The 26,579-nt window shown below is 42.8% G+C and overlaps 1 pseudogene; it reads left to right on the forward strand.

Moving 5' to 3' along the window:
• The first annotated feature begins 975 nt into the window (after positions 1–975).
• On the forward strand, positions 976–17,403 carry LOC119529114 (annotated as a pseudogene).
• The last annotated feature ends 9,176 nt before the right edge of the window (positions 17,404–26,579 follow it).

The following is a 26,579-nucleotide window of genomic DNA, read 5'->3' on the forward strand; positions in this document are numbered from 1 at the left end:
CAGGGGTGGGAGGCCCCATCCCCCAGGGAGCACCCACTGTTGCAAGCACAGTGCAGTGAGCAGAGAAGACCCTGCCCCTCCCTGCCCTGCTGGTGCGGAGATTCCTGAAGGGAGGGGGCAGGGGAGGCAGACACGTGTGTGTGAGGGTTCCCTGACGAATGGGAGATTTGTTCAGAAGGCGGATCGCACACCCCTGTGATTAATCATCTTCATTAGGCCCCTGGCTGGTGACAGGATGGCTAGTGCCAGGACTCCCAGGGAGGGGTTGGGGTGGGACGTAAGGCCAGGCCACTGATCTGCTGCCCGTGCTCCTCCCCCAGCACCATCTGCTCCATCCTAGCCACCTGGACGGACCAGGCCACGGGGAACGTCCCTCAGCCCCTGCGGTCCCCTGGCCTCGAGGTGCTGGTGGGCTACTGGAGAATCACCATCCTGGGAGGGGTGCCCATTTCTCCTGTGCCCACCTTCAGTCAACGGAGGCTGCACTGGAGGGTCAGAGGACTGGGGTGGGTGCCTGTGAGCCCGAGGGGAGGACATGGGGGGGCACCCAGGGAAGAGCCCCCAGGGCTGGTGTTGGGCCAGGAGCAAAGAGGAACGTCAGACTGGTCATCTGGTGGACCCCTGTCTGGTAAGGACTCCTGGATTGGGAATCATGGGTTCTGGCATCACAGGGAGCGGGATATTTTCTGATTTTGGAGAATTCCCTAGGGAGGCCGTCATGGTGGTGAATATATTCCTCCCCTTGCAGCGCCAGCACCTGCTGCACTGCTGGCTCCACCTCTTGCTCTCCCACCAGCACTAGAGCAAGAAACAACTATGGAGCTAGAGCCCCTCCAGGTTTTGCCCAAGCTCTGGAGCTGGATCCAGGTGCACTGGCAGCTCGAGGGTCAACTCCAGAGCCAGCATCGGTGCTGCCACCAACTGGGAATCTGGAGGCAGCTCCAGAGCTGGAGCCCATGAGACGACCACGGCCAGATGCACCGCCAGTCACCGCTCGTCAGTGAGCCCTCCCCAGGGAGAGCATCTCCACCCCAGGGAGAGGCGGCTGACGGGCACAAGCCCACTCAGGGGCCCAAAGATGCTCCAGCCGGGGCCTGCTCTCTCCCCATCTTACTTAATATTTTATTTTTTCTATTGTTTTATATTTTAGTTTTAAGATATAGTTAAATTTTTTTGTTATTGTTACCTTTGAAGTGTGCATATCTGTCTTGGGTACATTGCAGTGCTGTGCAAACCTCATCAGTATCATCCAGATCATCTCTTCACCCCAAACAGGAACTCCGCCCCACTCAGCAGTCACTCTCCATTCTTGCCTCCTCCGGACCCTGGGAACCATGGATCTGATTCTGTCTCGTGTCCCTGTGCCCCCAGCCCTGGCTTGAGTGCATGGAGGGAGCCGTTGTCCTCATTTCACAGATGGGGCAGCCTGCCCGGGGAGTGTGAGCAGCTTGTGCAAAAAGTCCCAGCTGGAAGGTCAGGGACCAGGGACTGGGACACAGACCCAGGCTCACAGCAGGGCCTGGCATCCACAGCCTGCACCACTCACTGTGGCTCGGACCCTCCCGCCTTCTGCTCAACACCACACACCTTATCCAGCTGCACAAGGTTTTGCTCCCCAGCCTCTGAGCCTCCATGTGGAAGGAGCTCTGAGCATCAGTGCACTACGTGACCACAGGGCTTCCTGGGCACCTTCCACACCGTTGGCAAGACAAGCCCTCCCCAGGGCAGGGCCAGTCAAGGCTGGTCACCTCCCACAGGTGGGGGATCCCTGATGGAGCCTGGCAGGGTCCGAGTTCAGGAGGTGGGGCTTGGAGCCTGAGGACAATGGGGTAGAACTACAGGGCAGAGGACCCGAGGGAGGGAGCTGCAGGGAGAAAGACAGGAAGAAGGCTCAGGAGAGAGAGAGAGAGAGGGAGGGGGAGAGAAGGGGGAAGGGAGAGGGAGGGGGAGAGAGAGATGGGAGGAAGGGGGAGGGAGGAAGTGCCACAGGCTGTGCAGAGGGGCTCCCCTCGGGCTTCAGCTGAGTGCGGGGGGGCGCCACCCAAGGCCTCGGGGACACCCGTGAGAGAGGAACCCGGGAACCTCCCTGGCTCTCCTGCGGCGCAGGCAGTAGCTCCTGTTCCCACCGGCCAGAGCAGAGAAACCCCCTAACTCACGGACCCCAGGGTGGGAACTCAGAGGGCGCTCCCTCAGGGGTCGGGAGTAATCAGGGAAACCAAGCATGTGAAGCGGTTCGGTGGTTGCTGTGCCGCCCCGTTAGCCTCCCAGGCTGCTAAAAGCAGAGTCCATGCAGTGGGTCGGCTTTGAACGATGGGAATTTGTTAGCTGACAGCTTTGAGGCTGATCAAATGGGCACATCAGGGTGTCGGCAAGGTGGCGCCTTCTTCTTTGAGCCGCCGCTGGGCCCTGCGCTCCGCGGCCACGTGGCCGGGCCCTGGGGCCTCTGCTGGTCTCTCCCTTCCCTTCCAGGTTTCCTAGCTTTCAGCTTCTTGCCTCCGTGGCTTTTCCTTTCTCTCTCTGTGTTCATCCCATTTATAAAGGACTGAAGAAAGGAGATGAAGACGCACCCTGGACCCCACCGTAACTGAAGTGGCCTCATCAGGGTCCTCACGGTGGGTTCACTCCCACAGGGATCGACTCGCTTTAAGAGCATGGTCTTGGGGTACCTACAGTTCCAAACCACCACAACCACTAAAAACAAAGGAGAGCTAATCATCAGGCATGTTTGTATTATCAAAAATGGACAATCAGAAATAGAAATTAAGAAACAAATCAATTAGCATCTAAAAGAATAAAATCTCTAGTAACACACTGAAAGAAGGTGAAAGGTTGGGGCAGTGAAAACTACAGAGCACTGCTAAAAGAAATTAAAGACAACATATTGTGCTGGTTTGAAGCTGTAGGTACTCCAGAGAAGGTCGTGTCCTAAAACAAATCCATCCTGTGGATGAGCTTTCCCTACTCGGGATGGGACACCCCCTTCACCCCGTCACTTGGACACAAACCTGAGAGTCCTCCCGGGCTCCTCACCCACATCCTCCAAAATGAACCCTGGACCCACCAGCCCCGGCTCCCCGCAGCAGCCTCCTCTCTGCCCTCCCTGTCCCCTCTCTGCTGGCCACAGCCAGCCGGGACAAATGCCACCACCACCCGCAAGCTCTGCTTTCAGATTCCCCCCCAGCTCGGGGTGGCCCAGGAGACTCAGCACGAGGCCCCCAGGGCAGCTGTTCTCATTCTCCCTTTCTCCATGGCGGAGCTTGCACTGAGCTCCAGCACATTTCTTTCCTCCCTGGTACTTCACTGCCTCTGTGAGTTCAGCCACTGGGGTCGTCTTCCTTCCTTGGTCCAGGTGAGGAAACAGAGGCCCTGAAAGGGGCAGTGAGCTTCCCAAGGCCCCCAGGGGAAAGAGGAGAGCCAGGCTTCTCCTCCCAGCCCAGGCCCTGTACAAGCTGCCTGCGACCCACACACCGTCCCACCACCACTGAGCGGGGTCCTGGCCTCTGGGCCTTCTGGGGCGGCATGGGGACCCCAGCTTGGCCGAGCCTTTAGGTAGAGAAGGGCACCAGTGTCTCGGGGTCCTAGTTGAGTGGCTCCTGCCTGAACTAGTCGCATTGGGGTCTCTGCCTCCAGGCTGGGCCCAAAAAATGCACGGCTGCACCTCCCCAAGGAACACGTCAGGAAGCTCCCCCTGCAGGGAACTCTGTCTTAGTCCACTCAGGAGTAGGACTCCCGAGGGGCCACTGCTAACCTAGGCAGGGGCAGCCAGCAGCTCTGGGCAGATACGATCTGCTTCCTCTTTTACAGGGAAGCTTCTGCAGCGAGGTCTCAGGCAGGACCCTCCCAGAATCGGCTCGTCCCAGATCCCTTCCATAAGCCTCTGGGGCGCGGGCCTTACTCACAGGCCCCGGGAGGAGAACCCGAAGGCTGTGAGGAGCAGTGTCTGCTGTGGGGGACCCAGGACCAGGACGGCCCTTTGGCCGCCTGGCCCCTGGAATCTCCCCAGCTGCTGTGGTCAGGGGGCCCCTCCCCTTGGAGTTGCTCTGGCTCCCTGCAGACAGACTGGGCTGGTGTGGGGGAAGGAAGGACCCCCCATCTCCTCCCCACGCTCCCACAGCCTGGAGAAAGGACCAGCGTTGAAGCCGGGGAACTGCTAATCTGGCCGCCCACCCACCCCGCTGGGAAAAGCTCGGCTGCCACCACTGCACTCCGCACCAGGGGCCTCCTGCCCCAAACTGCCCCCACCTCATGCGAAAGAAAGCAGTAAAGGAGGAACAGAGGAATGAAAAAATATGACACACGTTTTATATAAAATCAACCTACATCCATAACAACATTAAATTTTGAATGGATTGACCGTCAGACCGGACAAAAAAAAACGAGACAAACTCTCTACCCCTTACAGGAGACACTTTAAGAATCAAAGATACAAACAGATTGAAAGTAAAAAGACAGTAAAAGATGTATCACCCAAACAGGAACCCCATAAAAGCCGGAGTGGCTAGACTAATAACAGATAAAATATAACTTGAAGCAAAAAACATTACTAGAGATAAAGAAGGACATTTTATAACAGTAACAGGGTCAATCCATCAGGAAGATATAACAATTATAAACATACATGTACATAATAACAGAGCACAAAATTATAGGAAGCCAAAACTGACAGACGGGAAAGGAAAACTAGATAATTCAACAACAATAATAGTTGAAGCATTTGATAATCCACTCTTACTAATGAATAGAACATCTAACCAGAAGGTCACCAAGAAAATAGGAACTTAAGCAACACCAAAATCCTACTAGGCCTCACAGACATTCACGGAACACTCCATCCAACAAGAGCAGATCAGACGTTCTCAGGTGTACACGGAACTTTCTCCAGCCCAGACCCTATACTAAGCTACAGGACACCTCAATAAATTTAAAAACATGGAAAAAGTTCAGAGTATGTTCTCTGAACACAAGGTAGTGATGTTAGAAATCAACAACAGGGAGGCGGGGCAAGATGGCGGACTGGTGAGCTGTATGTTTTAGTTACTCCTCCTGGAAAGTAGGTAGAAAGCCAGGAACTGCGTGGACTGGACACCACAGAGCAATCTGACTTTGGGCATACTTCATACAACACTCATGAAAACGAGGAACTGCTCAGATCAGCGAAATCTGTAAGTTTTTGCGGCCAGGGGACCCGTGCCCCTCCCTGCCAAGCTCAGTCCTGTGGGAGGAGGGGCTGCCAGCTCCGGGAAGGAGAAGGGAGAACTGCAGTGGCAGCCCTTATCGGAAACTCATTCTACTGATCCAAACTCCAACCATAGATAGACTGAGACCAGACACCAGAGAATCTGAGAGCAGCCAGCCCAACAGAGAGGAGACGGGCATAGAACAAAAGCAACATGAAAAACTCCAAAATAAAAGCGGAGGATTTTTGGAGTTCTGGTGAACATAGAAAGGGGAAGGGCAGAGCTCAGGCCCTGAGGCTCATATGCAAATCCCGAAGAAAAGCTGATCTCTCTGCCCTGTGGACCTTTCCTTAATGGCCCTAATTGCTTTGTCTCTTAGCATTTCAATAACCCATTAGATCTCTGAGGAGGGCCCTTTTTTTTAATCCTTTTTTCTTTTTCTAAAACAATTACTCTAAGAAGCCCAATACAGAAAGCTTCAAAGACTTGCAATTTGGGCAGGTCAAGACAAGAGCAGAACTAAGAGAGCTCTGAGACAAAAGGCAATAATCCAGTGGCTGAGAAAATTCACTAAACACCACAACTTCCTAAGAAAAGGGGGGTGTCCGCTCACAGCCATCATCCTGGTGGACAGGAAACACTCCTGCCCATCACCAGCCCCATAGCCCAGAGCTGCCCCAGACAACCCAGTGTGACAGAAGCGCTTCAAATAGCAGGCACACACCACAAAACTGGGCGTGGACATTAGCCTTCCCTGCAACCTCAGCTGATTGTCCCAGAGTTGGGAAGGTGGAGCAGTGTGAATTAACAAAGCCCCATTCAGCCATCATTTCAGCAGACTGGGAGCCTCCCTACACAGCCCAGAAGCCCAGAACTGCCCTGGGGGGACGGCACTCACCTGTGACATAGCACAGTCATCCCTCAACAGAGGACCCGGGGTGCACGGCCTGGAAGAGGGGCCCACTTGCAAGTCTCAGGAGCCATACGCCAATACCAAGGACTTGTGGGTCAGTGGCAGAGACAAACTGTGGCAGGACTGAACTGAAGGATTAGACTATTGCAGCAGCTTTAAAACTCTAGGATCACCAGGGAGATTTGATTGTTAGGGCCACCCCCCCTCCCTGACTGCCCAGAAACATGCCCCATATACAGGGCAGGCAACACCAACTACACACGCAAGCTTGGTACACCAATTGGACCCCACAAGACTCACTCCCCCACTCACCAAAAAGGCTAAGCAGGGGAGAACTGGCTTGTGGAGAACAGGTGGCTCGTGGACGCCACCTGCTGGTTAGTTAGAGAAAGTGTACTCCACGAAGCTGTAGATCTGATAAATTAGAGATAAGGACTTCAGTTGGTCTACACATCCTGAAAGAACCCTATCAAGTTCAGCAAATGCCAAGAGGCCAAAAACAACAGAAAATTATAAAGCATATGAAAAAAACAGACGATATGGATAACCCAAGCCCAAGCACCCAAATCAAAAGATCAGAAGAGACACAGCACCTAGAGCAGCTACTCAAAGAACTAAAGATGAACAATGAGACCATAGTACAGGATACAAAGGATATCAAAAAGACCCTAGAAGAGCATAAAGAAGACATTGCAAGACTAAATAAAAAAATGGATGATCTTATGGAAATTAAAGAAACTGTTGACCAAATTAAAAAGATTCTGGACACTCATAGTACAAGACTAGAGGAAGTTGAACAACGAATCAGTAACCTGGAAGATGACAGAATGGAAAATGAAAGCATAAAAGAAAGAATGGGGAAAAAAATTGAAAAAAATCGAAATGGACCTCAAGGATATGACAGATAATATGAAACGTCCAAATATAAGACTCATTGGTGTTCCAGAAGGTGAAGAAAATGGTAAAGGTCTAGGAAGAGTATTCAAAGAAATTGTTGGGGAAAACTTCCCAAATCTTCTAAACAACATAAATACACAAATCATAAATGCTCAGCGAACTCCAAATAGAATAAATCCAAATAAACCCACTGTGAGACATATTCTGATCACACTGTCAAACACAGAAGAGAAGGAGCAAGTTCTGAAAGCAGCAAGAGAAAAGAAATTCACCACATACAAAGGAAACAGCATAAGACTAAGTAGTGACTACTCAGCAGCCACCATGGAGGCAAGAAGGCAGTGGCACGATATATTTAAAATTCTGAGTGAGAAAAATTTCCAGCCAAGAATACTTTATCCAGCAAAGCTCTCCTTCAAATTTGAGGGAGAGCTTAAATTTTTCACAGACAAACAAATGCTGAGAGAATTTGCTAACAAGAGACCTGCCCTACTGGAGATACTAAAGGGAGCCCTACAGACAGAGAAACAAAGAAAGGACAGAGAGACTTGGAGAAAGGTTCAGTACTAAAGAGATTCGGTATGGGTACAATAAAGGATAATAATAGAGAGAGGGGAAAAATATGACAAACATAAACCAAAGGATAAGATGGCTGATTCAAGAAATGCCTTCACGGTTATAACGTTGAATGTAAATGGATTAAACTCCCCAATTAAAAGATATAGATTCGCAGAATGGATCAAAAAAAAATGAACCATCAATATGTTGCATACAAGAGACTCATCTTAGACACAGGGACACAAAGAAACTGAAAGTGAAAGGATGGAAAAAAATATTTCATGCAAGCTACAGCCAAAAGAAAGCAGGTATAGCAATATTAATCTCAGATAAAATAGACTTTAAATGCAGGGATGTTTTGAGAGACGAAGAAGGCCACTACATACTAATAAAAGGGGCAATTCAACAAGAAGAAATAACAATCGTAAATGTCTATGCACCCAATCAAGGTGCCACAAAATACATGAGAGAAACACTGGCAAAACTAAAGGAAGCAATTGATGTTTCCACAATAATTGTGGGAGACTTCAACACATCACTCTATCCTATAGATAGATCAAACAGACAGAAGACCAATAAGGAAATTGAAAACCTAAACAATCTGATAAATGAATTAGATCTAACAGACATATACAGGACATTACATCCCAAATCACCAGGATACACATACTTTTCTAGTGCTCATGGAACTTTCTCCAGAATAGATCACATGCTGGGACATAAAATAAGCCTCAATAAATGTAAAAAGATTGAAATTATTCAAAGCATATTCTCTGACCACAATGGAATACAATTAGAAGTCAATAACCATCAGAGACTTAGAAAATTCACAAATACCTGGAGGTTAAACAACACACTCCTAAACAATCAGTGGGTTAATGAAGAAATAGCAAGAGAAATTGCTAAATATATAGAGACGAATGAAAATGAGAACACAACACCAAAACCTATGGGATGCAGCAAAAGCAGTGCTAAGGGGGAAATTTATAGCACTAAACGCATATATTAAAAAGGAAGAAAGAGCCAAAATCAAAGAACTAATGGATCAACTGAAGAAGCTAGAAAATGAACAGCAAACCAATCCTAAACCAAGTAGAAGAAAAGAAATAACAAGGATTAAAGCAGAAATAAATGACATAGAGAACAAAAAAACAATAGAGAGGATAAATATCACCAAAAGTTGGTTCTTTGAGAAGATCAACAAGATTGACAAGCCCCTAGCTAGACTGACAAAATCAAAAAAAGAGAAGACCCATATAAACAAAATAATAAATGAAAAAGGTGACATAACTGCAGACCCTGAAGAAATTAAAAAAATTATAAGAGGATATTATGAACAACTGTATGGCAACAAACTGAATAATGTAGAAGAAATGGACAATTTCCTGGAAACATACGAACAACCTAGACTGACCAGAGAAGAAATAGAAGACCTCAACCAACCCATCACAAGCAAAGAGATCCAATCAGTCATCAAAAATCTTCCCACAAATAAATGCCCAGGGCCAGATGGCTTCACAGGGGAATTCTACCAAACTTTCCAGAAAGAACTGACACCAATCTTACTCATACTCTTTCAAAACATTGAAGAAAATGGAACACTACCTAACTCATTTTATGAAGCTAACATCAATCTAATACCAAAACCAGGCAAAGATGCTACAAAAAAGGAAAACTACCGGCCAATCTCCCTAATGAATATAGATGCAAAAATCCTCAACAAAATACTTGCAAATCAAATCCAAAGACACATTAAAAAAAAATCATACACCATGACCAAGTGGGGTTCATTCCAGGCATGCAAGAATGGTTCAACATAAGAAAATCAATCAATGTATTACAACACATTAACAAGTCAAAAGGGAAAAATCAATTGATCATCTCAATAGATGCTGAAAAAGCATTTGACAAAATCCAACATCCGTTTTTGATAAAAACACTTCAAAAGGTAGGAATTGAAGGAAACTTCCTCAACATGATAAAGAGCATATATGAAAAACCCACAGCCAGCATAGTACTCAATGGTGAGAGACTGAAAGCCTTCCCTCTAAGATCAGGAACAAGACAAGGATGCCTGCTGTCACCACTGTTATTCAACATTGTGCTGGAAGTGCTAGCCAGGGCAATCCGGCAAGACAAAGAAATAAAAGGCATCCAAATTGGAAAAGAAGAAGTGAAACTGTCATTGTTTGCAGATGATATGATCTTATATCTAGAAAACCCTGAGAAATCGACGATACAGCTACTAGAGCTAATAAACAAATTTAGCAAAGTAGCGGGATACAAGATTAATGCACATAAGTCAGTAATGTTTCTATATGCTAGAAATGAACAAACTGAAGAGACACTCAAGAAAAAGATACCATTTTCAATAGCAACTAAAAAAATCAAGTACCTAGGAATAAACTTAACCAAAGATGTAAAAGACCTATACAAAGAAAACTACGTAACTCTACTAAAAGAAATAGAAGGGGACCTTAAAAGATGGAAAAATATTCCATGTTCATGGATAGGAAGACTAAATGTCATTAAGATGTCAATTCTACCCAAACTCATCTACAGATTCAATGCAATCCCAATCAAAATTCCAACAACCTACTTTGCAGACTTGGAAAAGCTAGTTATCAAATTTATTTGGAAAGGGAAGATGCCTCGAATTGCTAAAGACACTCTAAAAAAGAAAAACGAAGTGGGAGGACTTACACTCCCTGACTTTGAAGCTTATTATAAAGCCACAGTTGCCAAAACAGCATGGTACTGGCACAAAGATAGACATATAGATCAATGGAATCGAATTGAGAATTCAGAGATAGACCCTCAGATCTATGGCCGACTGATCTTTGATAAGGCCCCCAAAGTCACTGAACTGAGTCATAATGGTCTTTTCCACAAATGGGGCTGGGAGAGTTGGATATCCATATCCAAAACAATGAAAGAGGACCCCTACCTCACCCCCTACACAAAAATTAACTCAAAATGGACCAAAGATCTCAATATAAAAGAAAGTACCATAAAACTCCTAGAAGATAATGTAGGAAAACATCTTCAAGACCTTGTATGAGGCGGCCACTTCCTAGACTTTACACCCAAAGCACAAGCAACAAAAGAAAAAATAGATAAATGGGAACTCCTCAAGCTTAGTTTCTGCACCTCAAAGGAATTTCTTAAAAAGTAAAGAGGCAGCCAACTCAATGGGAAAAAATTTTTGGAAACCATGTATCTGACAAAAGACTGATATCTTGCATATATAAAGAAATCCTACAACTCAATGACAATAGTACAGACAGCCCAATTATAAAATGGGCAAAAGATATGAAAAGACATTTCTCTGAAGAGGAAATACAAATGGCCAAGAAACACATGAAAAAATGTTCAGCTTCACTAGCTCTTAGAGAGATGCAAATTAAGACCATAATGAGATACCATCTAACACCGATTAGAATGGCTGCCGTTAAACAAACAGGAAACTACAAATGCTGGAGGGGATGTGGAGAAATTGGAACTCTTATTCATTGTTGGTGGGACTGTATAATGGTTCAGCCACTCTGGAAGTCAGTCTGGCAGTTCCTTAGAAAACCAGATATAGAGTTACCCTTCGATCCAGCGATTGCACTTCTCGGTATATACCCGGAAGATCGGAAAGCAGTGAAACGAACAGATATCTGCATGCCAATGTTCATAGCAGCATTATTCACAATTGCCAAGAGATGGAAACAACCCAAATGTCCTTCAACAGATGAGTGGATAAATAAAATGTGGTATATACACACGATGGAATACTACACGGCAGTAAGAAGGAACAATCTCGTGAAACATACGACAACATGGATGAACCTTGAAGACATAATGCTGAGCGAATTAAGCCAGGCACAAAAAGAAAAATATTATATGCTACCACTAATGTGAACTTTGAAAAATGTAAAACAAATGGTTTATAATGTAGAATGTAGGGGAACTAGCAATAGAGAGCAATTAAGGAAGGGGGAACAATAATCCAAGAAGAACAGATAAGGTATTTAACGTTCTGGGAATGCCCAGGAATGACTATGGTCTGTTAATTTCTGATGGATATAGTAGGAACAAGTTCACAGGAATGTTGCTATATTAGGTAACTTTCTTGGGGTAAAGTAGGAACATGTTGGAAGTTAAGCAGTTATCTTAGGTTAGTTGTCTTTTTCTTACTCCCTTGTTATGGTCTCTTTGAAATGTTCTTTTATTGTATGTTTGTTTTCTTTTTAACTTTGTTTTCACACAGTTGATTTAAAAAAGAAGGGAAAGTTAAAAAAAAAAAAAAAGAAAAACAAGGAAAAAAAGATGTAGAGCCCCCTTGAGGAGCCTGTGGAGAATGCGGGGGTATTCGCCTACACCACCTCGATGGTTGCTAACATGACCACAGACATAGGGGACTGGTGGTTTGATGGGTTGAGCCCTCTACCATAGGTTTTACCCTTGGGAAGACGGTTGCTGCAAAGGAGAGGCTAGGCCTCCCTATGGTTGTGCCTAAGAGCCTCCTCCCGAATGCCTCTTTGTTGCTCATATGTGGCCCTCTCTCTCTGGCTAAGCCAACTTGAAAGGTGAAATCACTGCCCTCCCCGCTATGTGGGATCAGACACCCAGGGGAGTGAATCTCCCTGGCAACGTGGAATATGACTCCCGGGGAGGAATATAGACCCGGCATCGTGGGACGGAGAACATCTTCTTGACCAAAAGGGGGATGTGAAAGGAAATGAAATAAGCTTCAGTAGCAGAGAGATTCCAAAAGGAGCCGAGAGGTCACTCTGGTGGGCACTCTTATGCACAATTTAGACAACCCTTTTTAGGTTCTAAAGAATTGGGGTAGCTGGTGGTGGATACCTGAAACTATCAAACTGCAACCCAGAACCCATGCATCTCGAAGACAGTTGTATAAAAAGGTAGCTTATGAGGGGTGACAATGGGATTGGGAAAGCCATAAGGACCACACTCCACTTTGTCTAGTTTATGGATGGATGAGTAGAAAAATAGGGGAAGGAAACAAACAGACAAAGGTACCCAGTGTTCTTTTTTACTTCAATTGCTCTTTTTCACTCTAATTATTATTCTTGTTATTTTTTTGTGTGTGCTAATGAAGGTGTCAGGGATTGATTTAGGTGATGAATGTACAACTATGTAATGGTACTGTGAACAATCGAAAGTACGATTTGTTTTGTATGACTGCGTGGTATGTGAATATATCTCGATAAAATGAAGATAAAAAAAAATCAACCAGTAAAGAGTAAACTCTAAGTTAAAACATGGACTATAATTAGTAGTACAATTATAAAAATGTGCTTTCATCAGTTGTAACAAATGAACATACCAATGAAAGATGTTCATAATAGGGTGGTATATAGGAACTCTGTATTGTATGCATGATAAAAATTTATATTAAAAAAACCAATCAGAAAAAAAAAAAGAAAGAAATCAACAACAAAAGAAATTGTTTATTGAACATATATTTGGAAACAAAATCAACACACTCCTAAATAACCAATGAGTCAAGGAAGACATCAAACAGAAAATCACCAAATACTTTGTGATAAATGAAAATGAAGACACAAGATATCAAAATTATGGGAGGCAGCTAAGCAGTGCTGAGAGAGAAATTTATAGCTGTAAATGCCAACATTAAGAAAGAAAAAAGATACCAAATCAATAATGTAAGTTTTGGCCTTAAAATACTCAGAAAAAAAAAAAAAAAGAGAAAAATAAAGAGAAGGGAGGAAATAAAGATTACAGCAGAAATGGATGAAACAGAGAACAGAAAGCCAATAGTAAAAAACAATGAAAACAAAAGCTGTTTTTTTAAAAATATCAACAAACTCCATGATGTCTTGATTAGCTTTAGCTAGATTGACCAAGAAAAGAAAAAGAAGACTCAAATTACTAGAATCAGAAATGGAAGATGGAACCATACTGCTACCTTGACAGAAATAAAAAGGATTATAGAGAATAAAATAAACCATTGTATGCCCATAAATTATACAACTTAGGTGAAATGGAGGAATTCCTAGAAAAACACAAACTACCAACAAGTAGTACTCAAGAAGACATAGACAATCTGAATAGATCTACAACAAGGGAATAGATTGAATTAGTAGTCAAAAACCTACCCTTAAGGAAAAGCCCAGAACCAGGTAGGCTGCATGCTGAGTTCCACCAAACATTTAAAGAAAAATGAATACCAAATCTTCACAAATTCTTCTAAAAAAGTTGAGGGGGCAGGAAGAGAAGTAGATTGGATCAGCCCCCACCCTGAAAGACATGCTCTCGATATTAATCTGTGGGTGTGAATAGGACCCTTTGAGGATGAATTTTCAGTTAAGGTTGGGGGCTCATTTGTGAACAGGATCTGCTAAGAGCCCACTGACATGTGGCCAAACCGAATGGGGCTGGAACTTCATCCCTGAGAGTGGAGGCCGTAGAAGAGAAGTCAGGAGTCGGAGAAACCCGGAGAAATGGGGAGACCCAGGACTTGCCAGGGATGCGGGACCACCATCACCAGGACACCACGGGGTCCAGGAGAAAGCATGGCCTCGTCATGCCTGGGTCTTGGACATCAGGTCTCCCAACCATGAGCCAAGAAATTTCTGTTGTCAAGTTAACCAGTCAGTGGGATTTGCGATCACAGTCCCTGCGCACAATGGCAGGAACATCTGCGACTCATTTCATGCCACCCTCACAAGGGCAGTGCAGGCCAAGGACATCCAGGTGTGAGCCGGCAGCCCCCACCCCAGGAGAACACCTGCCGGGGTGGGGGACGGCCTCCACCTGACACCTGGGTCTCCCAAGGGCCAGAAGCATCATCTCACTCACCTTCCCACACCCCTCCAGCTCCTGCTCCTGGAAGGAACCCCCTCATCCCAAAGCTGCAGGTGGGGTGTTTCTGGGAGACCGCAGGCTGACTTTCCAGAAACCAGCACAGAGGAGGGTAGAGGGGAGCACAGGAGGCTCTCCCCGTGGTCCCCAAGCCTGGAGCAGGGCAGCCCTTTGCAGTGCCCCTCAGGCCTCAGCCATATGGAATCCCCTCGGCTCGGGGGGCAGTGAGCGTCCCGTCCCACAAGCTCTGAGTCCCGTGGGGAGGAAGGGATGCCCCCTGAGCCCTGCTTCCCCAGCAACTCCTGCAAGTTCCATGGGAAAGAACAGAAGCTGCTTCCAGACCTAGGAAGCTGGAGTTGAATCCTGAGGTCCAGGAGCTCCTGGGTAGCTGTAGCAAAATTAAAGACGCTGTCAGCCAGACAGAGAGACAGCAAGACAGGCAGCCTGAGACCCAAGGAGAGCCGGGAGAGGCAGGGACTGAGAAGTCCTGTAAATGAGATGGGAAGTTGGACACTGGGGTGGAGCCAGTATTGCGGAGAATCTCTTGACTGAGGAACCTGCTGATGAGAACACTGATGCTTTCTCTCTGTGCTGCTCTCAGAGTCCACCTGATGCTTCCTGCTCTGATAGGGAAGAACCAGTTACTCCTTCTGATATAGAAGCATCTTTAACAGAACACTTGCCAAAAAATACTCAAGTACAATTTCCAAATGATAAAAGGTAGACAGGCCTTACTATACTAACTGGGACAGACATTTCATACCCTTCAACTCCTATATTAGAAGATTATACTGAAGGGGAAGCTAAACAGTTAAAAGAACTGTGAGTATTTTTTAAGAAAGCAGAAAGGCCCTCTCAGCCTTCTTAGACATAGATAACATGTAATCTCCTGGGCCTCTGTGGAAACAGGATGGGCTGCAGCTGTTACTTTAATCACAGAGAAGTTGTAAACAATGTAGCAAGGTTCATTACAGTCCAAATCAAGTGAATGTTTATCAATATGATATAATGGTTAAACTAATCAATAGGATAGAATAAAAAAAATTTAACAAGTTAGAGAAAAGTAATAGTAATCTCTTTTCTAATTTTTATACAAGTAAAAGTATTACTCTTACAGAAATCGTAGCTTAATTAGTAAAAACATTATCAGTAGAGTTTTAAGGGCATTCAAGGCTACGTCTCTGATAACATGGATACCCTCCTTTGATCTTGAACCATTTGTTTTCACGAAGCATCATTTAATGTAAAAAGAGAATATGATTTAATTGAATGTAACTCAAAAATGCTATAAATTCTCTGTAACTGAAAAAGGGGGAGCTCTCTGATCTCATGTCCAGCTGCGTCCGGAGGAGTGGGGGCTCCCAGGCTTGGTAATGTATCAGTTAATTTTCACATTGTAAACTTGTTCCTTTTACTTTAAGTGCTCCTTTTAGTAAAAATGTGTTAAAGGTGAATTCTTGTCTTTGAGTGCTCTTTACTTTAAACTATTGTCTGGCCCTATACTCTTAATTGAGTGGGGGGGGGGTGCTAAAAAGAAGCCCAAATCCATTGAATCATGACCTGATTAGGCTTAGGACTTTTCTGATGGAAATCATAGGTTTAAGGTGTCAAGAGGTGAACTCGTGACACAGGACAAAGGATTACTAAACTAGAAGACAGGACATCCAAAATCCTAAACAAAAAAGCACAGATAGGGAAAAGCAGGGAAAAATACGAGCAGGGTCTCAGGGAACCAAATGACAACATGAAGTACATGAACAGACCTATTATGGGTGTCCCTGAAGGAGAAGAGAAGGGGAAAGGGGCAGAAAGAATAATGGAGAAAATAATAAATAGAAATTTCCCAACTCTTATGAAAGAAATAAAATTACAGGTCCAGTGTACCCAAAACAGAATAGATCCAAATAGACCTACTCAAAGATACTTACTAAGCACAATCTCAAGTGTCAAAGATACAGAGCGAATTCTGAAAGCAGCCAGAGAAAAGCAATCCATCACATACAAGGAAAGTTCAATAAGACTTACTGTGGAAACACTTGAGTATTGTCCTTCAAGGAAAGAAATGATAATGGAAGGGATGATGCAAGACAAGAAACAAGCTAAGCAACCCTGGGAGGGGGCAGCACCAGGTGGTTGTGGTCACCAGGCACCAGGCAAGAGGGAAAGGAGGCTGGAGACGTCCGGCACAGGGATAGACTCCGTCCCAGCTACAGCAGCACCAGCTGAGACTCCCTGTGGACGCCCAGGTCCTGAGCAGCAACGACCCACTGGCTCCCACGCTCTGTTGAGGCCCTGGAGGCCCCAGCCCCACAGCGGCCCCAGCCCATCCCCACAAGAGCCGCCACCACCACCACCACTGCCGCAGACCCTGGGGGTGTCACCGGGGCTTGTCGGAGGGCGACCTGGAGATCCTGATGGGTCAGGAGCCCTATACCTGTGCCCAGATGCCCGAGCTGCTGGACTGCCAGCACACCTTCCATTCACCTGCCTGAAGCACCTGCTGTGTGTGCATCTGGTTTATCACCTGTCCCCTGTGCCATAAGGTCACCGCCATCCCCAGGGGCCTCGTTTGCAGCCTGCATGACCAGGAGACGGCCGTGGGTCAGCTGGCCTGGCACAGCCTGGAGGTGTGGCTCTGTCCTCAGGGGCTGGCGGATCCTGCCACCTTGGCAGCAGGGCAAACAGGCTCGGTGTGGGAGGATGGGCAGGACTAGGTGAGTGCCAGCTGTGTGGCTCCTGCTGGCCCTGCTCACCTTCCTCATCCTCCCCTTTGTCTACCCAGGTGTTACCTGTGGGCAGCTTGCCTTTGTCATCAGCCAGGCCCTGCTCAGGTCCACCCTCTTCTGCTGCCACCCCAGCAGCCAGGGCAGCTGCCAGAACCCCCCACCCCTGAGACTCTCTTCTGCAGAAAGCAGCAGCACAGCCAGTGCCTGAGTGCATCCCAGTCGGGCAGGCCTGCAGCACCCCAGGGGCTCCTTGGGCCCCCAACACTTTTACAACAACCAGAGTAAGGGGCTATGAACTAAGACGGACTCTTTGGGAGTTGAAAGGCCATTGGGCTTGCAAGCCAAAACCAGAATGGCTGTGTTGGGTCAGGAATGACGTACTTGGACAATAGGGTTTATGCCTTCCTAGATAGGACACAGCTCAACTGTCTGGGGGTGGGGGGAGGAGGAACAAATGACTCTGATGCTACAAGGGGCCCCCTGCCTTCTCATTCCAGGGCTCATAGTTCTCCTTTATGGCTTAACTAAAGTACTGCAATCTTGAACCTATTGCAGAACACCTTTTATTTTGCAAAAAACAAAAACAAAAACAGAATGAAAATGAAAGTTTGGCAAAAAATATTTCATGCAAACAACAAAAAGAAAAGAGCAGGAGTAAATATACTAACATAGATAAATTAGACTTCAAATGTAAAACAATTAAAAGAGACAAGGAAGGACACTATGTATTAATAAAAGGAACAATCCGTCAAGAGTACATAACAATCATAAATATCTATGCACTAAGCCAGAGTGCCCCCAAATGCAGAAGGCAAATGCTGACAACACTGAAGGGAGAAGTAGACAACTCTACAATGGACAGAACATCTACACGGAAAATCAGTAAGGAAAAACAGATTTTGAATAATATGATAAATGAACTAGACTTAACAGACATCTACAGAACACTGCTGTGCCAGTTTGAATGTACTGTGTCCCCCAAACGCCATTATCTTTGAAGTAGTCTTGTGGGGCAGACGTTTTGGTGCTGATTAGATTTGCTTGGAATGTGCCCCACCCAGCTGTGGGTGATGACTCTGATGAGATAATCCCATGGAGGCGTGGCCCTGCCCATTCAGGGTGGGCCTTGATCAGTGGAGCCATATAAATGAGCTGACTCAAAGAGAAGGGACTCAGTGCAGGTGTGAGTGACATTTTGAAGAGGAGCAAGCTTGCTAGAGAGGAACGTCCTGGGAGAAAGCCATTTTGAAAGCAGAACTTTGGAGCAGACGCCAGCCACGTGCCTTCCCAGGTAACAGAGGTTTTCCGGACGCCATTGGCCATCCTCCAGTGAAGGTACCTGATTACTGATGTGTTACCTTGGACACTTTCTGGCCTTAAGACTGTAACTGTGTAGCCAAATAAACCCCCTTTTTATAAAAGCCAATCCATCTCTGGTGTTTTGCGTTCTGCAGCATTAGCAAACTAGAACAACCGCACCCAACAACAGCAGGACACACATTTTTCTCAAGTCCTCATGGCTCACTCTCCAGGATAGACCCCATGTTGCATCACAAAACAGGTCTCACTAATTTTAAAAAGTGCAAAATTATACAAAACATTTTCTCAGACCACACTGTCAAAAATCAATAACAGATGGGAGGCTGGGAAATTCACAAATATATGGATGCTACAAAACAAACTTCTAAACAACCGGTGGGTCAAAGAAGAAATTACAAGAGAAATCAACAAATATCTAGGGGCAAATGAAAATGAGAACTCAATGTATCAAAACATGGGATGCAGCATAGGCAGTGCTGACAAGGAAATTCATTGCACTAAACACTTATATTTAAAAAAAGAAAGAGCAAAAATCGAGGATTTAACTGCTCACCTGGAGGAACTGGAGAAAGAACAGCAACCTAACCCCAAAGCAAACAGAAGGAAAGAAATCACAAAAATTAGAGAACAACTAAATGAAATTGAGAACACGAAAACAATAGGGCAAATCAACAAAACCAGAAGTTGGTTCTTTGACAAAAAATCAATAAAATCAATGGCCCACTAGCTAGGCTGATAAAGAGAAAAAGAGAGAGGATGCAAATAAATAAAATCAGAAATGGAAGGGGGGACACAACAAATGACCCCACAGAAATAAAGGAGATAATGAGAAGATACTATGAACAACTATGTACTAACAAACTAGACAACTTATATGAAATGGACAACTTCCTAGAAAAGCATAAACAACAAACATTGACTTGAGAAGACTTAGAAGACCTCAACAAACCAATCACAAGTAAAGAGGTTGAATCAGTCATCAAAAAACTCCCAAAAAAGAAAAGTCCAGGACCACATAACTTCACATGTGAATTCAACCAAGCATTCAAGAAAGAATTAATACCAATCCTACTCAAACTCTTCAAAAAACTTGAAGAGGGTAAGCTACCTAACTCATTCTATGAAGCCAACATCACCCCAATGCCAAAGTCAGACAAAGATACTACAAGAAAATAAAATTACAGACCAATCCCTTTAATGAAAATAGATGCAAAAATCCTCAACAAAATACTTGCAAATCGCATCCAGCAGCACATTAAAAGAACTATACACCATGACCAAGTGGGTTCTATTCCAGGTATGCAAGGGTGTTTCAACACAAGAAAATCAAGTAACATGATACACATCAATAAATTAAAGAAAAATCACATGATCATCTCAATTGATATAGAAAAGGCATTTGACAAAATTCAGTATCCTTTCTTGATCCTTGAACACGTCAAAGGATAGGAATAGTAGGAAACTTCCTCAACATGATAAAGGGAATAGTTAACATCATATTCAATGTGGAAAGACTGAAAGCTTTCCCTTTAAGATCAGGAACAAGACAAGATGCCCACTGTCACCATTATTATTCAACATGGTGCTGGAAGTTCTACCTAGAGCAATTAGGCAAGAAAAATAAACAAAAGGCACCAAAATTGGAAAGGAAGAAGTAAAACTTCCACTGTTTGCAAATGACATGATCCTAGATGTAGAAAATCCTGAAAAATCTGCAGTAAAACTACTAATAAATGAGTACAGCAAAGTGGCAGGGTACAAGATCAATGTGTAGAAATCAATAGTGTTTCTATGTGCTAGTAAAGAGCAATCTGAGGGGGAAATTTAAAAAATTCCATTTACAATAGCAACCAGAAGAATCAAATATCAAGGAATAAATTTAACCAAGGACATAAAAGACCTAAACACAGAAAACTTTAAAAATGCTAAAAGAAATCAAGGAAGACCTAAATAAATGTAAGGACACACCATGTTTATGGATTAGAAGATTAACTATAGATAAGATTTCAATTCTACCCAAATTTATTTTTAGATTTAATGCAATAGCAATTAAAATCCCAACAACTTACTTTGCAGAAATAGAAAAACCATTAATCAAATTTATTTGGAAGGGCAGGGTGCCCTGAATAGCTACAAATATCTTAAGAAAGAAAAATGAATTGAGAGGTCTCACACTACCTGACTTTAAAGCATATTACAAAGCTACAATGCTCAAAACAGCATGGTACTGGCATAAAGATAGGTATAGTGACCAGCACAATCACATTGAGTATTCAGAAACAGACCCTCTCATCTATGGACAATTGATCTTTGATAAGGCAGTCAAGTCAACTCAACTGGGAAAGAGCAGCCTCTTCAACAAATGGTGCTTGGAGAACAAGGTATCCATATCCAGAAGAAGGAAAGAAGACCCCTATCTCACAACTTATATAAAAATTAACTTAAAATGCATCAAGGACCTAAATATTAGAGCTAAGACCATACAATTTTTAGAAGAAAATATAGGGAAATATCTTAAAGATCTTGTGATAGGAGGTGGTTTCCTAGACTTTACACCCAAAGAGCAAGCAGTGAAAGAAGAAATAGATAAATGGGATCTCCTCAAAATTGAAAATTTTTCTGCATCAAAGAGCTTTGTCAAGAAAGTAAAAAGGCAGCCTACACAATGGGAGACAATATTTGGAAACCACATAACATATAAGGGTTTAATATCCAGAATATATAAAGAAATTCTACAACTCAACAACAAAAAGAAAAATGACCCAATTAAAAATGGGCAAAAGACATGGACACTTTTCAGAAGAGGAAATACAAATGGCACAAAAACATATGAAGATGCTCAACTTCACTGGCTATTAGGGAAATGCAAATCAAAACCAAAATGAGATATTATCTCACACTTACTAGACTGGCCATTATAAAAAACAAACAAACAAACAAACAAAAAACCCAGAGAACTACAAGTGTTAGAGAGGATGGAGAGAAACAGGTACACTTATTCACTGCTCTGGAAGGCAGTTTGGCGATTCCTAAAGAAACTAAGTGTAGAATTGCCATATGATCCACCTATCCCATTACTTGGTGTATACTCAGAAGGACTGAAGGCTATGACACAAATGGACATTTGTAAACTGATGTTTATAGTGGCATTATTCATGATTTCCAAGAAATGAAACACCAGCCCAAATGTCCATCAGTGGATGAATGGATAAACAAACTATGGTGTATATATACAATGGAGAAATGCCAAGCCTGTTTATAATCATGTGTAAGAGTCACCCCCAGACAACCTCTTTTGTTGCTCAGATGGGGCCTCTCTCTCAGCCAACTCTGCAGATAAACTCACTGCCCTCCCAGCTATGTGGAAGGTGACTCTCAGGGGTGAAAGTCTCCCTGGCAATGTGGGACATGACTCCCAAGGATGAGCCTGGCCCTGGCACTGTGGGAATGAGAATGCCTTCTTGACCAAATTTGGGAAAAAAATGAAACAAAATTAAGTTTCACTGGTTAAGAGATTTCAAATAGAGTCAAGAGGTCATTCCCAAGTTATTCTTACACATTATGCAGATATTCCTTTTTACCTAGAAGGAAATACCCAAATCTGTTGAACAGTAACCCAGTAGACTTGATTCATGATGATGACTGTATAACTCTATAGCTTTTATCATGTGACCGTGTGATTGTGAAAACCTTGTGACTGACGCCCTTTCTCCAGTGTATGGGCAGACGAATAAAGACAAAAAATATATAATTAATGGGGGGGGGGGTAAGGGGTATGGGATGTTTGTGTTGTTCTTTCTTACTTTATTTTTTTGTCTTTATTTTGGAGTAATGAAAGTGTTCTAAAATTGGTTGTGGAGATGAATGCACAATTATCTGGTGATACTGTGACTCACTGATTGTGAACTTTGGATGGATTATATAGTGTGTGAATATATCTCAATAAAATTGCATAAAAACTGTACCAATAGTCTTTTATTTAAAAAAGAAAATAAAGGAGAGAAGAGAAAAGGAAAAGAGAAAAGGAAAGAAAAACCCTTATCAACATCAGATAAATGAGATAAAGATGCAGGAAAGATCAGTGCATTTTCAAGGAAAAACAAGTGGAATAAAAAGGAGAAGAAAGATCACAAATCAACCTAACTGCACACCTAAAGAAACCACAAGAAGAAGATGAAATTAAACTCAAAGTGAAAGAATGCCACACTAAAATATTCAAAACATTGCTGAAAAACATTAAAGAAGACCTAAACAAATGGAAATATACCCAGTATTCATGAATTGGAAAATTTAATATTGTTAAGATGTCAATACTGCCTAAAGTAATCTACAAATTTAATGCAATCCCTTTCAAAATTCCAGCAGCTTCTTTTGCAAAAATGGTAAAGCTGATCCTCAAATTCATACAGCCCTACAAGGGGCCTCAGATAAGCAAAACAATCTTGAAAGAAGAACGAAGTTAGAGGACTCACACTTCTTGATTTCAAAGCTTAGTATGAAGCTACAGTAATGAAAAATGTGTGGAATACATGGATAGATATATATATCAATGGAATAGAATTTACAGAACAAACAAAAATCCAAACACTGGGAGACAGTTGGTTTTTCACCAATGTCCAAGAACATTCACTTGGGAAAAAGTAGTAGCTTCAAAATATGGTACTGGTACAATAGGAAAACCATATGCAAAAGAATGAACGTGGACCCATAGTTCCCATCACATACAAAAATCCAAATAGATCAAAGACCCAAATATAAGATCTAATACCATAAAATTCTTAAAAGAAAATGTAGGGAACTATCTTCAGGACTTTAAAGTAAGGAATGATCTTTAGATTTTACACCAAAGACACAAACCACTAAAGAAAAATGGCTGTTATTAACCAATCAGAAAATAACAAGTGTTGGTGAGGATGTGGAGAAATAGGAACCCTAGAACCTTGTCAGTGAGAATGTAAAATGGTGCAGCCAGAAAGTTAAACATAGAATTGCCATATGAGCTGGCAATTCCTCTCCTACCTCTATTCCCAAAAGAATTGAGAGCAGGGACTGAAACAGATATTTGTACACCAATATTCATGACATCATTGTACACATAGCCAAAAGGTGGGATTAACCCACAGTCCATGATCAGTACATGAATGGATAAGCAAAATACGGTGCATCTATACAATGGAGTATTATTCCGAAATAAAACAGGAATGAAGTGCTGGCACATGCTAAAACACGGATGAACCTTGAAGACATGAAGTTGAGTGAAATAAGTCAGACACAAAAGGCCAAATATTGTATGACTGCTATTTTATGAAATACATAGAATAAACACATTCATAGAGACAAGAAGCTGAATAACAGTTTCCAGAGGTGCGTAAGGGGAAGGAATCAGGAATTATTGCTAAATAGGCATGAGTTATGGTTTGGGATGATGAAAATAGTTTAGAAATAGACAGTGATCAGTGTTACACAAAATTGTCAATGTACTTAATGTCACAGTATTGCCCACTCAACATGATTACAATGATTTTTAAGTGTATTTTTCCACAATTGAAAAAAATTTTTAAATCAACCAAGAAAATAACCACATTTATAGAATGAAGGACAAAAACCACATGATCATCTCAATTGACTCAGAAAAATTTTTGAAAAATTTCCACACTCATTCCTGATAAAATCATTCAGAAAGCTAGGAATAAAACACTTCCTCAACATGAAAAAGGGAACTGATGACAAACCCACAGTTAAAATAAACTCAGTGATGAAAGACTGAAATATTTCCCCCTAAGTTAGGAACAAGACTTCATCAAAATGGAAAAAAAAAAAAATTTTGCCCATAAAAGTACATTATCAAGAAAGTAAAAAGAAAACCTAAGATATTGGGAAAAATACTTGTAAATAATATATATGATAAAAGTTTCATGTCCAGAATGAATAAAGTACTACAAAAAGTCAACAACAAATATACTAATTTTATAACAGGAATACAATTGAATAGACATTTCTCCAAAAAAGATAAACCAATGACAAATAATCACATGAAAAGTTGCTAGACATAATTAGCCATTGATTGCATTGGCTAATTACACATTAGAGAAATGTAAATCAAAAGGAAGAGCTACCACCATTCAAAAAATGGAAAATAAGTATTGGAGAGGATGTAGAATAACAGAAACCCTCCTACATTCCTGGTGGGGATATAAAACGGTGAAGCAACTGGAATCCAGTTAAGCAGTACCTCAATTACTTAAACATAGAATGACCATAAGATTTAGCAATTCCACTTCCACGTGTATACTGAAAAGAAGCAAAAAGACATATTCAAACAAAAACTTGTACACAAATTGTCTTAGCATCTTTATTTTAAAAAGCCAAAGATGGAAGCAATTAAAAGTTCCATCAAATGATAAATGAACAAAATAGTATATACTACAGTGGAATATTATTCACCTGAAAAAAAGGAATGGAGTTGTGGTACAGTTGAAACATGGATGAACCTTGAAAACATTACGTCAGACAAAACTGTGGCATAGTTGCACTTACAGGAATTATGTAGAATAAGGAACTACATGGAGACAGCAAGCAGATGACCGGCCATCAGGGGTTTGGGGTGGGTGGTGGGGAGTCACTGATAACTGAGGAGAGTTTCTGTGTTGTGTGATGAAAAAGCTTTGGTGATGGAAGGAGGAGATAACTGCACAACACTGTGAATGAAAACAAGACCACTGAACTGTACACTTGCAAACGGTTAACATGGAGAAAAAGAGGACAAGGCAAAGGATGAGAAGGTGCTCAGCTGTGGCTGTTTATTCACGGACTCAGTCCCCAGTGTGTATTGGAAGTGACTGAGAAATCACCGTCTTGCATAGTTTGTGTGGAATTACTTATGTATAGGTGAGACTATTTTCAAAGACATAGATAAAACACTAACTTAATATTACCTGAAGTGAAATCTGCTGACGTGTTATAAGTGATGGTGTTAAAAATATGTATGGAGCAGGAAAAAGCTTATTTAGACAAATTGTGCAGCTAGTGAAAATGTAAGGCATTTAAAGCTATGGCTTTTTATTTTCTTATTCATCAGGAAGTATTTATGGGAAATGTTTGAATCTCTCATGTTTGAAGAACCAGTAGGGTCAACACACACTTTAATTTGCTCTCGTGCACACAACCAGCATTGACAGATGCACATTTGCAATCATTTTTGAAGACAGGGAGCACTTACTTAGATGCTCAGTTAAGTGAAATGGTGATGTCCATTATTCTCATTATAAGACGTGTGTTGCAAAACATAATACTCAATTATTGTTATGCTATGAGTACTGTCAATAAAACTTATGTTTTTAGTTTAACTTGATGTAGTACAAATGTTAAGATAAAATATAAATTCACAAAAACTTGAGGAAATTTGAATACTCTGCACTATATACTATCTGCACAAGTGATCTGCTAACCTAAAACTGCTTTATAGAAATAAAATATAATTAACAGTACTGAATTATATATGAGAATGTGGTTAAAAAACATAGGACTGGAAAACACAGTGAACCCTATTGTAAATGTTGGATTATAGTTAATAGTACAATTATAGAAATGTTCTTTCATGAATTATAATAAATATACCACAATAATGCAAGGTGTTAGTAATAGGGTGGTATATGGAAACTGTTTTTTACACATTTTATGCATGACATTTATGTAAACCTACAACTTCAACTTCTCTAACAAAAACATTATTTAAAAAATTAAATATAATTTTTAAAGTAAAGGTGTTCAGGATACATTATAAAGCAGAAATTCCTACCAACGATTAGATTGTAACAGTGGAGACAGAAAGAAAAATCCCTGATTTCCTGCAGCTTACTTTCTAGTATTAATAAACAGATTACCTAAGTAAATAATAGCTTATTGGAAGGTAATGAGTCGTATGGGAAGAAATAAACAGGGAAGCAGGATAAAGAGGGAGGTGGGGGGGCTGGAACTGTAAATACTGTCACGTTTAAATAAAGACGGTCTACCGTGTGCAGAGGCCCAGGAGCGCACCTAGGTGTGAACAGCATCGCTGTGGCCGAGAAGGGGGAGCTGGAAGGGGGATGCCGCCCAGGAGGTCCCGGGGCTGAGCTTCCCCTGGTGACGGGACAGAGAGCGTCTGGGTTC

This window comes from Choloepus didactylus, chromosome 3 (assembly GCF_015220235.1).
Source record: "Choloepus didactylus isolate mChoDid1 chromosome 3, mChoDid1.pri, whole genome shotgun sequence".
NCBI lineage: Eukaryota > Metazoa > Chordata > Mammalia > Pilosa > Megalonychidae > Choloepus > Choloepus didactylus.